Here is a 19,134-nt window from a genome sequence, read left to right as displayed (position 1 = left end):
GATATTAAAATACAATTTTATTTGTTTATTTATTTAGTTTTGTTTTGTATTTATTTTACCTTTTTCTCTTCTTTTTTTATTGTGTTTTGTTTATGAATCAATAAAAAAACAGTGTTTGTGTTTGTTTTTATTTTTATTTTGTTATGAATAAGATTTAAGTTTTTTAAACAAGTGAAAAAAATGCTAAAATAAAAAAACAGTGAAAAACATTCACTGACCTAAAATTCAATGTAGGAAACATTTTTGGGACAAACGTTTTGCATAAATTACTTTTACTATTGTCAGTTGGTCGGTCGGTTGGTTGGTTGTATGATTGTTTTAGTTGTTTTGTCTCTCTTTGTTGCCTTTAACACTTACATCAGCATTGAAAACTTCGTATTTTTAGTCTGTCAGTGCAGTCAGTAAGTAGTGACCAATTATTTCCCAGTGAACAATAAAATTTTCACAAATTTTGCAGATTTCATTGCAATTTTTAGTTTATAGGTATGTGATATTAAAATATTATTGTGTCCTAATTTTATAGGGTCGTGACGGTATATTTTTTTTGTGTCGCCAGTCCATATGGGCCCTTAAAGTTCGAATATTAAATATGTATATTGTATTTTTGTTGTTTTTTCTCCGATTTGGTGATTGGTCATTGGTCATCAGATATAAATCTTAAAACTTTTGAGCCCATTAGGGTTTAAATTTAAAATTTAATTTAATTTAATACTTAAAATCGCATTTTAATATCAAAAGCTATAAAAAAAGTCCGATTACAAATATCAAAGCTCTAACAAAATTATTGTGTCAACTTCTGAGACAAAAGAAAATTTCATTTATATTTGTACAATATAAATGTATTCAAAATATTGGCCATTGTTAGCTATGACCTTTTCCCATCATTCTGGTTACATATGGATTTCAAGCTAAAAGAACTGCTCATATTTGAGGCCAAGAACGAATCAAGCCAATTTCGGATACTCTGATCTGAAGTGAAGCGTATCCCAGAGAGTGTGTTCTCCAAATAGTAGTTAGTAGGACGTGGCAAGGCCTGGACTACAAGGCGGATGAGGCAAAACTTTTTTTCAACCATTTCTTTTTAAATTGTTTTTAACAGGTATTGGAACATGTGGCCCAGCGTTGTCATGATGGAATATTACTGTTTCATGTCTGGCATATTCTGGGAATTTTTCGGCCAATGCTCGCTTCAAACAAAGCAGTTGCATTAGGTACATGTTTCGTTCATAATATACATATAGGACACTTTTGCTCCCACCAAATACAGAGCATTACCTTAGGCCATTTATATATAGCATGGATGTAGATTCGGCAGGTTTGCCGGGCTTTTCATACGATCTCTTACACTTCGTGTTATTGCAATAGATCCATTTTTGATCGCTAGTAATAATTGGGTGCAAAAATGATTTTCTTTTATAGCATTCAAGCAGCATTTCAGGCGTACAAAATCGTCTTTCAAGGTCTCTCAGCTTCAATTCGAATTTTACTCAATTTTGCTGCTTTTGTTTGAATCCTGCTTCCAAACGCTTTGAACTGAGTAATGCCTCCAATTACGGGAGGCTGGCCTGGGCGATATCTCTCGCACATTGAAACGGATGAAAAACATTCACCATAAGCTTCGGTGAGCAATTAGTGTGCTGCAGCGGCAATTTTTTTTAAATTAAAGATGTAAAGCAAAACTTCCCGCATATGACGCTTTCGAAGCAAAACATATTTTGTTAACTCTATAATGTTCAATAACTAAGTAAGAATAAATGATAGATATGTACTCTTCAAAATGACATATAAGTTATTAAAAACGAAACCGCTATTGTAAATCACACATTTCTAAGTCATGCACCCAATATAAAATATAATTTAAGCTTCATTGAAATCTAGATTTGAAAATTTTGTTTCAATATCTCAAGTAGTTTCCAAATTATATCGTTTTTGGCTTCTCCTGTAAACTGTGATGTTACGTTATTTATCAAATCCGTAAACTCAAATTTTAACTGTTATCTTTAAATTTCAAACAACTCTTGTTTTCTTTCAATTATTCCTGCATTAAAATAAATTCACAAATTTGTTCATTTCATCAGTTCTCACTTTTAATATTTAAACATACATAAATATATATTTTTGTGCAGTTTTTTTGTTTGTTAATAAAAATATGTATAAAAAAAATTGTTGAAGGCAGACAAGTCTTGTTTTTGTTTGTTGTTGTTTAGTTTTGTTTTTTATAAATTATTTTAACATTTTGAGTTTTTTCTCTGCTCGACTGTTTAGTCATGAAATACAAGTTTTTTTATGTTGTTTTTGTTTCTTTTTTTTAGTATAAATATTTACACATTTTAATAAATAATAAATGGTGTGATAAATAAAAACAACAATTTAACTGTTTTTAAATAAAATCATAATAAATTGTTTAAATGAAATTAAATTTTTATTTAAACGCACATTTATACAAATCGTTCGATTGTTTTTATTTATTTTTTTGTTTGAAATTTAATTGAAATATATAATTTAATTTTTAGCGGATTTAATGTATTTTCAGAATTTTTTTTTATCATATTGCCATTAGAGTCATCAAGTTAAAAATTGTATTTTAACTTAAATTAGTTCAATGAAGCAGCTAATCAGGGTCAAGCATACTTGACTAAACTTTATTAAATGTTTGCGTTATTTTTTCTTCGTTTTATTTTTATTCAATCTATTTTTTTATTATTATTATTATGTATTTTTATGATGAGTAGTTTATGTTGCTGAGTGTGTGCTAGCTGCTTCAGCAGAGTAGTGTTGGTGCTTTGCTGGTGGTGCTGAAGTGGCTTTTGAGCTGAAATCAATTTTTAACTTAATTATGTAAAATACACATAAAATTAATTTTTATGAGTTTATTTTGTTTGCAATAATGAATATAAAATTGAATTAGTTTCAAAATTTCACACATCAACTTTCGTTTACGCTATTTTCAGCATCAAATAATTGCTTAAAAGTGATGAAATGCTTTAAAGTTTTATTAAGGAGTATTTTGCACACATATGAATCTATGCAAGCGTGGGTAGTTTGTCAGGGTTGTTCATGGAAATTTATAAAAGTGTTTAATTTCGTTTAATTTAAAATTGTTTTTAAAGTGCTTCATCGGACATACATACAGATATTCGACAAAAAAAACCATTTACTTTGTATGAAAGGGGCCATGCTCACCAATTCAATCCAATCCCGACAATTTTGAGACAAACTATGCAAAATGCTAAGAGATCTAATCGGACTAACTTTGAAGAATCTCTCAATTATATTTCTCATGATATTTACAAATAACTATTTACATTTATGAGAGGTGACTCACCGGAACTTCGGAACTTTACTATTTTTCATATAAAGTTTGAAGACTTTCACGAAAATAACTGTTTACTTTGAATGACATGTGCCACGCCCACCAATTCAATTCCATCCATTTTCAGCCAAACTCCGTACAGTGATAATAAATTGTTTCATACAAAGTTTAAATAATTAGGTATTCGAAACTAACAATTTACATTCGATGGGAAGTGCCTCGCCCACTAAAACAATACCGCCCATTTCCACACAAAACTATGTAAAATATTAAAATAATAAAATAAAATATTTGTTTGGTGTGTGAGGGGCCACACCGCATTTTCCGATCCATCCCATTTTTGGTTACACTTCATGCACTGATAAGAAATTGGTTCGTATAAAGTTTGAAGACTGTCACAATTATAGTTCTGCAGATATTCGAATATAACTATTTACTTTGTATGGATGGTGCCACGCTCATTTATCCAAACATGACCAATTTCAGCTCAGCCGCATACAATGGTACCGAAGGAAATTCCGCATAATTATAGTTCTCATGATATTTACGTGCCACGCCCACCCTCAAGCTAGTAACTGTAAATATTAGCAATTGGCTTAAAATATATAAAGAAATAAGGAATAAATAAATAAATCTAATAAAAGAATTTTTATTTACTTCTACATATTTATACTTCAAGTTAATTTAAACTAATTTCAAGTTCTTTTATTTGTTGTTTTTATTGTAGAACTTTCTAATGCCCCATTGCCAGTATAAACTATTCTCATTACTCATCATAATTTCATGTGTATTAAGTGGGTATTTAAGTTAATTGTTGCATGTTGCTTTTGTGTACAAGTTCTATAATACATATAATAAGTACTCGTATAAAATGGAATTTTTCTTTAAACCTTGCGCCCCAGTAACATTTGCAAATTCGTGAAATAATTTACAATTGTTAACACAATTTCAAAGTATAGTTACTCAAGTATATGTGATTTCTTTTGATTCTTTTTAAACAAAACATTTGCTTTCATTTTCAATCAATACACATTTAGAATTATTAATTAATTTCTGCCTTAAATAAACAAATATTGACAACAGGCATGGCCCACGTTGTTAAATAATTTCTTTCTTGTGTCGCTATTTCTTTTTGAGAGTTTTTGTTTGAGTGTAGTGAAAGTATTTCGCAATTTAATAGATAAACAGATAGATAGATACCTTTTTGTATTTTTGTGTGAGTTGTTGTGTTTTAGTTGTTATAACATCGTTTAAGTAAGTTGAATTAAAGCTTATTAAATTTTATATTTTTGTTCAATGGAATTCCATTTCAAACCCACCATTGCGATGTCGTTGTCTGTTTTAATGCCGCCACAGTTCCGTTGTTTGTTTATTGTTTGTTAACATGAAATTCTTAAAGGGCGATTTTAAAATCTCCCTCTTTCCCTAGGCGTCTCTAAGCTCCCACCATTTTTTAATTATCAACACAAATATATTTTTCCATTAAAAGAATATTTTTCTTTCTGTTTTGCTCTTTTGTTTGCTTGTGTATTTTCATTTGGTTTTGCTTACGCCAAAAACGTGAGAATTTTATACTTTTTGTTATTAATTCTTCCAAAGAAATGCTGAATAATAAGTTTATTATAAAATAAAAAAAAGAGAAAAAACTAATTCTAATCTAAAGCATAATATTTTGAATTAAATTAACATTTATATTTTATTTAAGGCGCGATTTAATGCTTTGCCTATTCTTTTCTTTTCTGTTTAAAGTTATAATTATGCTTGTAATATAATGAGCGAATGAACGACCGAAAGTTGGAGGCAAGCTACAGTAGACGCTAAAGGCTGTAAGCGTAAACAAAAGTAAACAAAACTATTTTTTGCTGTAACTTGTGGCTTTGGGGCTGTAAGTTTAGATTAATGTGTAGTCGTTTTGTTTTCTCATATTCTCGTAATTCAAAATTCTTCGGCACAATATTTTTTTCAAATACTGCTTAACTATGAACCATATTCTTTAAATAAATTGTATTGTAATTTAAAATAGATCTTTGTTTAATTTTATTTAAATCTTAATACTGCTTAGTAGTCATTGCTTATGGAATCAATTGTATTCATGGATATTTTAATTGCCTTAGCGTAGGTTTAAAATTTAATTTATAATAAAAAAAACCGGCTGTTTTTGACACACCATGTATTGTTTATTTTTTTATTTTATTTATTTCCAGTATATTCAGACTGAATTAAATCATTCTATACGCTTGTTTAGGTTTAAATACCTATTTAGTATTTCAATAGAAATATTTCAATTTATTCTTTATATATCTTGTATATGTGGCTACACCACATATTTCAAAGTTACATACCTAGATTATTTAAGTATTGTTATGTATATTTAAATTTACTTTAATTTTAATTTTAGTCTTGTTAATTTTAATTTCTAATAATTTATTTCCTTTTTTCCATAGCCAAAATTAATACGCAATCTATTTTTCTTCTCAATAAATAATTGTTCAACATATACGTTAATGAGAATTATCAGCTAATTTTAATCATATTTGCAGTAATTACTTACTCATTTACATTGTTTATTGTATTTTTATGAGGTACGACGCTATTAGTATAATGTCGCAAATTGAGTACATACTTATCTATTATTTTGTAACATTTAGATTATTTATCGGAAACTGTATTGTTTATTGAAACCACACTTTTTACATTATTTTTCAAATTACTAGCATTGGACGTGTAGATTTTATATTCCGTGCGGTATTTTTTCACAGCTAAAAATCAAAACAAGTACGTTCCACAATTTCGAGGTCATGTTAAATTAAATTAAAAAAAACAAAATTTTAATTCACTCCAATCATTGCCACGCCCATTTTCAGTTTAATACAATAATGCCTTAAAGGAAACTGTTACAGAAACTATAAACGTTTAAGAAATTTTGTATTTGCAATAACTAGTTGGCTGATTTTCATGCCTTTATTATTGGAAAATATACGCCTAAAATTACAAAAAAAAATAGAAATATAACCTAAACATTGAAAAAATATTCATTTATATTTTTGTGGTAAAACATAAACTAATTATCCATGGATCTTTAAATTACAACATATCAAACAAACGAAAATTATAATTGTTCTTCCGAGAAAATTAATGGTATATTAATTGTCCTTTAACATCATAATTTTTGAAGGCTCCATCATGTGACTTAAGCTGAATTCACCCATGAGTTTCTGAAACATTTTTTGTTCGGAACAATTTTTTTTTATATGTAGTTTGAAGTCTCTCTCAAAAATAGAACGTCAAACTACATATAAAAAAAAAATTGTTCCGAACAAAAAATGTTTCAGAAACTCATGGGTGAATTCAGCTTTACTTTTGCATTTTGATGTAAAATGCATGTATGAAAATATACATTATCAATAAAATATGCACTAACAAATCAATGTAAATTTGAGTCGAAAAAAGATCATCTAGTCATCGTCTAATATTAAATATTAGTTTAATACAATTCCAGAAATATTACAATATCTTTTCCACGCCCCAAAACAGCGCTCATTTTAATTATTTTTTCATTCCTTTTGTAACACATCAAAATTCTGGGTCTTCATAAGCTTCTAAGACGATCTAACTATATCCGTCCGTCTGTCTTTCTGTTGAAAACACTACAGGGCTCAAACGAAAGGAGCTAGTAAGCTGAAATTGTTCACAAATACTCAATGCTGATAAATGGGCAATATCGGTTTATGGTTTGACCTAGCCCTCATACAAATATCCCCCGGAATATTCTATGTTGATTATGCGGCAAAGTAGTTCTAAGTACTCTGAAATTATACTGTAAAGTATAGTGAAAATCGGGCAACATTTGTCCCTACTCCCCATACAAGGTCCCGCTCACAAAATTATTTGAAAATTCATAATTAATATCGTGAGGAAATTGGACATAAACAAGTTTTATATAAACCTAAATACTTGACATTACCCCTATATTAGACAAATATTTTATTGTTAAATATTGATGGTTCAAGATTCAAATCGCATATTAGTGTTTATGCCTTGGTCAACAGTTACATTTCATTCCTTGGTGATGCATATTTTATTTTTAATTTTAAATAAAAAATTTCGGAATATTTAAATTATGACCTGAAAGAACAATCTCTGACATTTACATTTTAAGGATAGATTTTGGCCGCGACTACGGTTTTTAACACCCTGAACATCCAATTCTTCTTTCCAGCAATGCTGCCGGTATGTCGCGAATTAAGCGAGTAATGTTGGTCTTCTACATCTGCAATACAGCTGCAATATTATTCTCACTACGGGCTGGATGTGGTCTATTCGGTTACATATCTTCCAATAACGTACACTGACACTCAAATTTGATTGGCATTAGCGGACTTGAAAGATCGATGATGCAATCTGTTTGCTTGAAGTGCACGAAAAACATCTCTCACAGAACGCTGATTTTCTTAATACAGCTGAATAATTTGGAAACTTTATGATCTATGAAAAAACAACTTCTAAATGAATTTATTTTATGCAATATAAGATTTGAAATTTCCAAAAAAGGAGTAGTTTAGAGTTAGGGTAGGGTGTTTATTAGTTTCATGCTGATACAATAAAATATCAATAATAATAACTTGTTCATTTACACTTATAACACACAACTGCATACTTACGTATACTTACAACACATTGTACGAGTATGATATTCCAATCAATTTACAAATAAACTTCAAGTGAAGTAAAAAAAAAAAAAAAACACAACACAAATGAAAAAATCGTAATAATAAAAAAAAAATTAAAAAAAAAACAAAAGATACACATGCTAATAGCCATAATAACCACAAGGTCAATTGAATTGCGAGTGATGTTGTTTTTGTTGCTGGATGTAAGCACACTTAATAAAGCACCAGTAGCAGAGTTGAGTAGAGCAACAATCACGTGGCAATCAACTAATTTGTTGAAATATCTTTTACTTACAATCCTCTTTTTCCCCCCAGTACTCACTGCGGAATACAATAGACTTGGAAAAAATAACAAAAGTAAAACAAAAAATGGAAAAAAAATCAGTAACAAGAGCAATTACTGACACACATTTACGCATTTACATTACAACGTGTGTATTTGTGTAGAATACATGCGTATCTGTGAATGTGTGGAATTCGTAATACGAGTGTGTAACCCCAAATAGCTTTAGATATTGCACTAATAAAATTTAACTTACCCTAACAACTTTTCTCTTTGTTGCTGAATATTGTTGTTTTAGCTTTTGTTTTCCCCCACTTTTTTTGCATTGTTGTTGTTGTTGTTGCTTATGTTGTAAAAAACTCGAAACACTCATTGACATAAACCAACAGTTTAGTTTGGTTTTTATACCTCAATTTCTTTTCCTTAGGTAAACCTTTTGTTGTTGTTCTAAACGACCTTATCCAATATAATATGTATTATAGCTATTGTTGTTATTTTCTTTTAAAGTTTGGTTTTATGAGATTTTGTTGTTGTTGTTATCGTCGTATAGTTTTGCCCTTTTTACCATTGTGCCCTATTATTCCTGGCTTGTGTTTCCTCTTTTTTTCAATGTTCTTCTCTTGTGTTTCTAATACACGTTATAACCTTTAGTTTTTGCCAATTTACCTTTGGTGGCCACATGTACATTGTTCCTCCCACTATTATTGTTGTTGTTGGTGTACTTTTAAGCCACATTGTTTGTAGTTTTTGTTATTAAAGCTAATACGTTTTATGTTGATACTTTTACCCTGTAGTGTTGGTTTTTTCTTTTTTTTTAGCTTCACGATATTTATTTCTATGTGTGTTAAGAGTTTTCTAGGAATTGAGGGAGAGTACGGGAGTATGAATTGTTGGTGTTTTGAAACTACAATGACAAATTTGCTTTAACTGCTTTTCTTTACTACAAAGCTCTTTAGTACTTAATATTTTTCTTTCAATACCAATTATGTATTTTTAAGGGATGTTGCATTATTGCTTTGACTTTTTATTAATTAATTTTATGAGATTTAAGAGGAAAATCATCTAATAAATCTCTATAGAGATTTCTTTTAGATACATTTTTTTGTCATTAAATTGATGCCGATTAGTCATTTCTTTAATGCCAATGTACCATTTCATTGATGACAGTTTGCCATCAGAGTCATTCTTCCGATGTTACTGTGCCATCGCACTGATGACAATTTTGTCAATTGATGTAAAGGCTGACATCACAATGATGAAAAGTGTCATGGGGTCAAAAACGAAGACACTTGACATAGAACTGATGTCAAAATACATCAGCGTTATGACGGTTTTTCTATCAGTGTAGGCGGAAGTAAAAACAGTTGAGCTATAGCTATTTCACAGTCTGATTGTCTCCTAATTACTTGAGACGCGTTGGTGTTAGCATGACATTCAAGTTGCTCTAGAAAATCTGTCCGTTTTCCCATGTTTACTGGTAGCTGTAAATACGATATTTTCTGGGAATATTTGGTCGAGGCACTCTTTTCTCTTTTTTTTTAAACTTTTTTTTTTAATATTTGGGGGTAAATATCCTATCTTCACCCCCCTGGAACCTCGCCTTATGATTATGCCTGGAGTTTATACAAGTACAAACTCATAAAAAATGGTTTATTGCCAGTTTCTGTATTTCGAAAGAAATGAACAGTTAGCGAAATGAATTGTATAAAAATGGATCAGTTACCATTTAGATTCAGCCCAATTATGAATAAAAATTCCCTGGGAGTTTTTTCACTTTTCTTATTTTTAACATTGAATTTGAATAGGAAAAATGGGAAAAGGGAATAAACTCCCGGGGAATTTTTATTCATAATTGGGCTGATTACATGTAGAGCAAGCAAAGTAGACACACATCAATTGAAATGGACATATTGGGTGAATTCCAAAACGTCTGTATGTAATGCAACCTTAAAAAGTCGAGCGATTCTTAACGCAATCGTGTAAACTTTGACAATGTTTCATATCGCAAAATGTATGAAAAAGTAATTCAGGCAGTATGCTAAGTTTTTTATAAATTTTAACTACGCGTTTGCTTGCTTTGTCTTGATAAAGATATGACTGCATTGCATACAGATGTTTTGAAATTCACCCATTGTTTCGATGGTTTACTTTTTCAAAACTTCATCTTCACTAAAGTGACTATTGACTTCATGCTATTTTACATTGGATATCAGTATATTTAAGCAAAAAAAAAAAAATAAACTGTATGAGAATTATATCGACACAATTTTTATAGAGACTATACTCTAGATTACTTAGATACACTTAAGTGACAATTGTCTTCACGCTAGATTATCTGGGATGTATAAAGTAACCAATTGTCTTCTGTATGCACTACAAAGAGTACATACGTGTCTAATGACCCAAAATATATAAATTGGAGTCAGCCAAGTGATCAGACATTAGTGACAATTACTGTCTATAAGGGACTACTTGCTCAACTGCTGGGATGTGTACTCATTTAGTCGCGAGCACACCATCTTTCGATATTTTGAGTTAAATCATCTTATATCAGAGCTTTCAGAAAAATGGTGCATACTTTTAGGCAAATCAAATTAACATATGTTTGTCACTACAAACATTTGTGTAGTATCCAAAACTGTTTGAGGGTTAAAATATTTTGCTGTGATTTAATCGATTATGATTTGTTATAAGACATGTTATTCATTATTTGACTTTGCAGCATCAACGAAAATAGTTTTCCAAAACAGTGCCTTACGAACATTAAATATTTTAGAACCAATGTAAAATCTAGATTTCCACGTTAAAGCAAGACAATTAGTTGATATATTTTTATGCAATTTTGATGTTAGTTTACAGGTGTATGTGTATATGGCTAAGAAGAATGAAAGTGGTTAAATACTTTTATGTCTCACTATAAAATTCTTATTTGTCAGTGATTCATAATAATTTTGTTTTAATGTTACATTTATTTATGTAACAATTTATTTATAAGATTTTTTTTTTATTATTTTGTCTTCCCCCTTTTTGCCAACTTGAATTATTTTTATTTTTCTTTATTAGTTTGAAAAACGCGAATTTTTACTGCTACACGTTTTTATGTGCGTGTACTACGTACTAATAATAAATATTTACCAAAAGTGTTTTAAGTAGTTGTTACTAAAAATATGTGGAGTGGCATATGCGGCGAATCGCGTATGCACTCTTCTTGAAAGTAACTTAAAAATTATAAAATGTGGACAATGTCGAAAAAAGCATCCAAAGATGGACAGTAATATTTCTTGACTCATTACAATCTAGTTCTACAATCATACTCAAATCAGTAGTGGAGGTAATATTTTTACGTTTTTACCTTTCAAAAACGGTAGTTAATAAACCGCAATTTTTTACTAGCAAATAAAAACGATCAGTAGTTTTAATATTTGTAACAACTATTATTTTATCCAATTTACACAACAATTACACACTTAAAAAACACAAAAATTTGATGTTAATAATCTGACTAACTGCAACTTACTGTTATTCTAGCACTTTCATGAATTATCCAACGGACAAAACTAGAATGTTCTCTTTTATTGTCATTTAAATAACAGCGTTTTATCAACATTGTTGATAAGTGAAAGTATAGAGTACTGGGAGATAAAGGGAAACTGAAATACAGTAAGAATTACAAGAAAACAGTTTCAGAAATGCTACAAGATACTGTCAATGATAAAGATAAAGGCATCTAATTAATGAATAATGTCAGCTGTAGCAGCTCAAATTGAAAGTAAAGTTTCTTCGGCGAAGAAATATTAAAAGACATCTTTCGAGTGAAGTAAACTCCGATATTCATATAGCTTGAGCTAATATTTAAAGATGTTGCAAACGTCATGAGAAACCTATACTTTTAACTCTCATTTTCCTTTGTAACAACTCGCGTTGAAATCAAGCATTTGTCACTGTATAAAACGAAATAAAAAGAAAAATACATACCAGAGTATTATTGCATTTTAAGGAATTCGGTTTGTAGATAAAAAATGTATGTACATTACATTTTGTTACATCTACTATTATGCTTTTATGGTTCGCATCACGTTACAAGCATACAAATAAAATGTCACACACAAATCACTACTTCATAAATTATATTCAACTTCACAATGTAGTAATGAATAATCTAAAAGTTAGAAAACATACATTGCAATTGTTTGGAATTATAAATTATGGACAAGAAATTCCAAAAAAAAAGAAAAAATAATGGGAAAGAAATATTACAATTTATTTGAAGTAATTCAGGTCATGTGTGGCAAAATAAAGGAATATACTAGTTTTCATGATCTCTTTTCTGTTAGTATATCCCTAAATAAATTTATTAATTCCGAGCAAGTGATAAAAAAAGTGTCCTATACACATATTTACATATCGTGTTTTTTCGAGATCGAGTTAGGGCCTTTCTATATTAAGGTAACGATATTTATATATTGTATTTTGATTACTTTACTCATATGAGTGAATAATATAAATGTAAAAATCTATACTTGAAATCACTTCCGCCAAAACCCTAACTCAGTTGTAAAAAACCTAAGTGGTGAGAATGTATTAGTAAAAAAACTAAGTGAAAACAAAAACAACACTTGTATGTGTCTTGAACATTTAAATCAATAGTTTTCAAATTAAAAAGCTACCAATTAGTGAGATAACAATTAATCTTTTGCTCGTGCCAACATTTCAACTAACAAATCACATTAAAAGCAGCAGTTGTATGTGCTGTTATACTACAAATCAAATTTAATTCAATGTTGATAATAGACAAACAGACAGACAGGATTGAAACATTCCTGCACACCTTTATCCTTTAAATTTTTTAACACTCTTTCATCGATAGTTGAGTTGTATTTCTAATCTAAAAGTTCAACTTAAAATTCGTTAACAATGTACACGAGGTGTGAACATTTGCACAAAATTAGAAAAATCAACTAAAAATCAATTGCATTGCATTGCATTGCATTGCATTGTTTGTACTCGTATAAAGTTTAGAAACCAAAATAAAACAACAACAAAAAATAAGAATAATAGGACGAAAAACAAAAACAAACAGTAAACAATACAAAAATAAAATTTGCCAGTCCGTGCATTCCTCTCTTTCATTCATCTATGAAACAGTTCACATTCTCGTTAGATTAGACAAATCCATTAAATATGCAACATGTCTTTTTTCATTTCTTTTTTTCTGCTGCATTTGTAGTTTTTGTTGCTTTGTTTGGTGCAACACACCAAAACGGCTACAAATAAAAGTACAAAACAGTTAGACAAAATGTTTTTGAGGTTCAGCTAAAAGAAACCCTAGATATGTAAGTATGAACATACGGATGAGGTTAGGTACAGTGGCAATTGAAACAAATACATAATGAAGGTATCATGCATTAGTTTACAGTTGAACATTAAAGTCAGGTAAATCTAATTACTAAAACTCCTCGTAGTTGCAATTTTAGTGTAGTCGTAGTAATATTTCGTATTACGGTTTGTATTCTTAGTAGGCTTTTGTCTAGAGCCTTTTATGATTGATTTTTTTTCTTCTTAATTTTGTTCTATTTTTCCATTCAAGGCCTTATTCATAAAGTTTAATTTACTTGAATGAATTTCCAACTAAACACAGAAACAAATCATTGTTAATAGATTTAATTGTTTTGTCACCCAGTGTTTGGAATGCAAAAATTTTGTTTTTTTCTTTTAGCAATTTCATACTATTAGCAAATGACGTTAACGTCAGTGTTTACGTTCAAACTAAAAGCATACGCTCGCCCATAATGGATGACTTTAGCAATAGTGTTCCAGTCAGACAGCAGCAAAATGCAACAACATTTAAATCAGTTTGGTAACGTTTGATGGCTCAGTAAACTTTCGATTACAAAAAAAATAACTGGAAAAAAACCGGAAAATCGAAATTTTTTTTCCCATTTCTCTGTATATTTTTACAATTTTAATCCCACTCTTTAAAGCAACAGACAAACTAACAAATATATGCATAAATCATTGTATATACATATGTATGTATATAACCTTAGGATTTTACTATGTATCGGTTTTGAAACTACTAGTAACTAACTAAATATGTATGTATGTATGTAGAGTAGCAGAGAGAGAGAGAAAAAAAAAAGAAAATTGCTTGATTTCAGTAATTTCGTTAGCAAATGAAAATGAAAACAAATTTGAATCAAATATATGATCCTAGTGGCCAATAAAACAAAAATTGTTTTGCCGCCACAATGACTACTGCAATGAAGTCATCTTGTGCACTTGAAGTGTATCGTTCTTTCGTACGTTCATACTTTCAACGTACTTTTGTTCAGAATTGAATTGATAAGTTCAATAACAAACACAGTAAAACTTTGCTCACTTAAATGGATATATGTACAATGTACATATAAGAGGGCAGGTTAAACAGTTCTTTAACAATATATCACATACAAGGCCTTGATTGACCATTTCATATGTAATTTCTACAATATAATTTCGTAACCTATTGTTCATTATGATAATGTCTTTTTCATTATCAGATGAATTTTCAAGGACTTTATTTTATACACATATATCTGTATGTCGTTCTTAAAATCAGAGTATCTCTTCAAGAATTTAACTAAAAACCATTAAAAGAAGCCTAAATATTTCAGAAATATCTGCTTTCTAGAATACATTTGCACCATATCGGTATATAAATGTCTGAGATATTGCGAAAAACACGATAAAATACTTTTTTACGCATTTGCATCGAAAAAGTAAAATTTGTCTGTTTAAAAATATATTTACAAACAATATATGGCTTCACACCTTATCCTTCCTTATCACCAATAAGATACAGGAGAATGTAGGTATATTCTTGCATTAAAATTTAAAAAAGCCGTAATCTACACCATTTCCAATTGTATTTCAGAAAATTCCAATTGAATTTCAGAAATTACCAATTATATTTCAGAATATTGCAATTATATTTCAGAAATTTCTAATTGTATTTCAGAATTTACCATTTGTATTTCAGAAAATTGTAATAGCAATACCAATGGAAATTTCTAAAATACAAATAGAAATTTCTGAAAAATAATATGAAAATTATTTAATATAAATTAATAATTCTGAAATACAAATGGAAATTTATGAAATACAAATAAGTTTCCATTTGTATTTCATAAATATAATTGGAATATTCTGAAATGTAATTGGAAATTTCTGAAATACAACTAGAAACTTCTGAAATACAATTGGATATGGTGTAGAATCAATTTTTGGAGTAAAAATCTAAACATCAGAGGATTCAATGATTTTAGCAAAAGCAGTAATTTTGAACAAGACGATCATTTTCAAACCAATTTGTTGACCTTCTGTGGTATAAGATTATGATCTTAAGTTTACGGTTGTAATATGCATCTGAATTTTTTTTACTACGTCAACAGGTAAACCAATATTAAAGATGAAAAGTGTCACCTAAAATATGTTTTCAAGAATAGATAATGATGTCAAACGACATCTGTACAATGTATGATGAATCTTGGAAAAATTGTTTATTTGCGAAGCGTCAACAAAATTCGGCATATCTGAATATGGAATAGGCTTGTTTTTTATACCCTTCACCATGAGTAACAAGGGCATTTATTAGTTAGTGATTTCGTACATTTCGTGCCTTAAATTTTTGTAGGGTCATTCATTGAGAATATTTTTCATTGGTTTATTTTTATACCCTTCACCTTCGTGAGAAGGGTATATATAAGTTTGTCATTCCGTTTGTAATTTCTACATTTCTCATTTCCGACCCTATAAAGTATATATATTCTGGATCCTTATAGATAGCGGAGTCTGTCTGTCTGTTGGAATCAATTTTCTGAAGACCCCAGATATCTTCGGGATCCAACTCTTCAATAATTCTGTCAGACATGCTTTCGAGAAGTTTGCTATTTAAAATCAGCAAAATCGGTCCATAAATAACGGAGATATGAGCAAAAAACCGGGACAACCTCGATTTTTTACCTATTTTTGATCTATATCTGGATTACTAAGTCATTAATATAGATAATATGGATATCTAATGATAGATATTTCAAAGTCCATTGCAACGATGTAGATAAGGCTATAGTAAGTTGGACCTACAATGGGTCAAAATCGGGAAAAATATTTTTTAACCCGAACTTTATTTTCATAAAAAAAATTTTTTTGTCATACATTTTTTTCCAAAAAAAAAAAAATTTTAAAAAAATTTAGAAAAAACTTTTTTTAAAAAAAATTAAAAAACAATTTAAAAAAAAAATTTGAAAAACAATTAAAAAAAAAAATTAAATTTTATTTACCTAAAAATATTTAAAATAATTTATTTTAAAATATAATTTGGTGAAGGGTATATAAGATTCGGCACAGCCGAATATAGTTCTCTTACTTGTTTTATTACAGATTACGCGTGACTAGTATTATACGGTCGTCTTATTATACCCTTCACCATGAGTAATTTCTACATTTTTCGCTATAGACCCGTTTCGCTATTTGAAATCGAGAAAATTGGCCTACAAATGGCTGAAATATAAGGAAAAACCTCGATCTTTTACCTATTTTTGATATATATTTGAATTACTAAGTCATTAATATAGATAATATGGATATCTAATGATAGATATTTCAAAGAACTTTGTAACGGCCTACAATTGGTCAAAATAGGGAAACATATTTTTTAACCAGATTTTTTTTGGAAAAAAAAAAAATGTTTTTTCATAAATTTCTTTTAACTAATAAATTTGCAAAAAAAAAAAATATTTAAATAAAATTTTTTTTTAGGGTATATAATATTTGGGACAGTAATGTCAGACAATTCATCATGGAAAGACTCATAAGTTTTTCGTGCACTTTGAGCCACAGTTGGATGGCAACCGACCAAATACCACAAAACATGGAAGCCTACAATAATGTCATAATTCTAGAGATACCAATACCCCCTATATCGTAGTGTCCAACGTTTCTTCAAAAAGTAAAGAACAATTCTTTCGGGTCTTAAAAAATATTAAAATTAAAAAAAAACTCTAACCCTATATAAACTAAAAACCCACAAATCTATTAGAAATACTTAATAATGTTCTATGTTAAAATAATCTTCGAAATCGGTCATCCGATGGCTGAGATATAAGCCAAAACCGGTTTAAAAAACTAGTTTTTTCATGTTTTCAAATGTTTACCAAACAAAGCATAAAATTGTGCGGCGTGGCTTTATCTCATATTAATAATTTTATTTCAAAGCCATTCTAATGTATAACGCGACTGAGATGTTTTAGTCAACAATTGGCCGGATTCGGGGATAATATTTTTCAAACTGGCTGTGTGAAGAAAAGTTAAAAATTTTAATACTTTAAGCTTAAATAAGTCTTCTAGTGTTCGGGGTTTATAGTCACCAGGGGCCTAACACGATCGGTTATTTAACATGCATGTCAATGAATATCAAAATAAGTAGCTGATGAGCTTGCAATAGAGAAATAAAGTTCATATCATAACAGTTATTTTAATCCATGTTCTCTTCATGACAACCACTGTTCTAAAATGTTGAGGATTTATTTTACGCAATAAATAATTCATGTTTTCTTCCGCCGAATTTTCTACGTTCCTCGTTTTTAAAAGCAGAACAAAAATATTGGCCAATTTGCAAAACTATGAAACTGTGGTGATGGCGGTGGTAAGGTACTTCAGTATATTTACACACGTCCATAAATACATAAATGAATATATGTATTCAACAGTATCCATACATAGGAATACATCTATTTGTTTGTTGTTTGTGACTTCGAAATAGCATTTAAATTTTTGCATATGTAGTAGTAAGCAAGTTTGTTTATATCTGTATATGTTTACAATGAAATCAAGCCCCAAACCCTCTTAAACAAACTCAACAACACACTGGGACTCATCCAATCCCTCGATCGCAGTCCATCGAATTCATTGATGCGGTCAGTTTTGTTTTGATTTTTTTTTTGTTCACATTCGAATGACACACAAAATCAGATGTAAACAGATGAAGGATGCAAAATAGAAAAAAAAGGAAAAATGAATTTTATATTGTCTTCATATTGCAGTGGCTGGCTGGCTGGTCGGTCAGAAACTGCAGCAGTCCATTCATTGCAAATACACAATTTTTGTATTGTAGCACGTACGAGTACAACACCACTAATACATAAACATGTGTATATTTACACATACACAAATTCACACATACATACATACATATAAATATTTGTGTTTTTAAAGTGATTGAAACTTTGAAAGACCAAAGGACTAAAAAATATTTGAATTGCGGTGGAGTGGCAGTGGTGTCAGTGGCAAAGTTGACAACTTATTCTCCTCTTTCATCCTTGGATTAGAGTATGTGAGTGTATTAGGATGCACCTTAATTTCTACATTTTCGTTGCACTTCCAAGGACATTTGAGCAAAATCGGATAAAGTTTGAGGTTGCACAGTTTATTTGATGTTTCGAGTTTTGTGCCAAGTAGCAGAGACTTGCACCGACTAAATTTCATGGCGGCGACTCAAAGCCGGCTGTCAGCTGATTAAAAAATAATTTCTCAAATTGTAAAAAAATTAAAATTTAAAAAGTAAAATTCCGAAAATTTTATGAAATAAGGAACTACTAAGGAACTTTTATCAAAACGGCGGCTACTTTCAAGCCGATTTAAGCCGGACAAAATTTCAGCTGCTGCGGGCTTACATCCGCAGGTCGCTGCCAAGCAGCTATATTTCCCAAACAAATTTAAAAAAATATTTTTTTTCCAAAAAACAACTTTATTTTATTTACCCACCCCACCATATAGGTTTAAATATAACATAAATAAACTTCCAACTTGATACCAAAAAAAATATTTTTTTT

At 29.6% G+C, this 19,134-nt stretch overlaps 1 protein-coding gene across 7 annotated transcripts in view; it reads left to right on the top strand.

Annotated features, from left to right (window-relative positions):
• The window catches only part of app (Palmitoyltransferase app), a 262,389-nt gene that overhangs the window by 1,268 nt on the left and 241,987 nt on the right, over window positions 1–19,134 (top strand). The gene's annotated exons all lie outside the window — the stretch shown is intronic.

Source organism: Calliphora vicina, chromosome 3, assembly GCF_958450345.1.
Source record: "Calliphora vicina chromosome 3, idCalVici1.1, whole genome shotgun sequence".
NCBI classification, from domain to species: domain Eukaryota; kingdom Metazoa; phylum Arthropoda; class Insecta; order Diptera; family Calliphoridae; genus Calliphora; species Calliphora vicina.
Note: the sequence above shows the minus strand (reverse complement) of the source record. Positions and strands in the feature narration are given on the sequence as shown.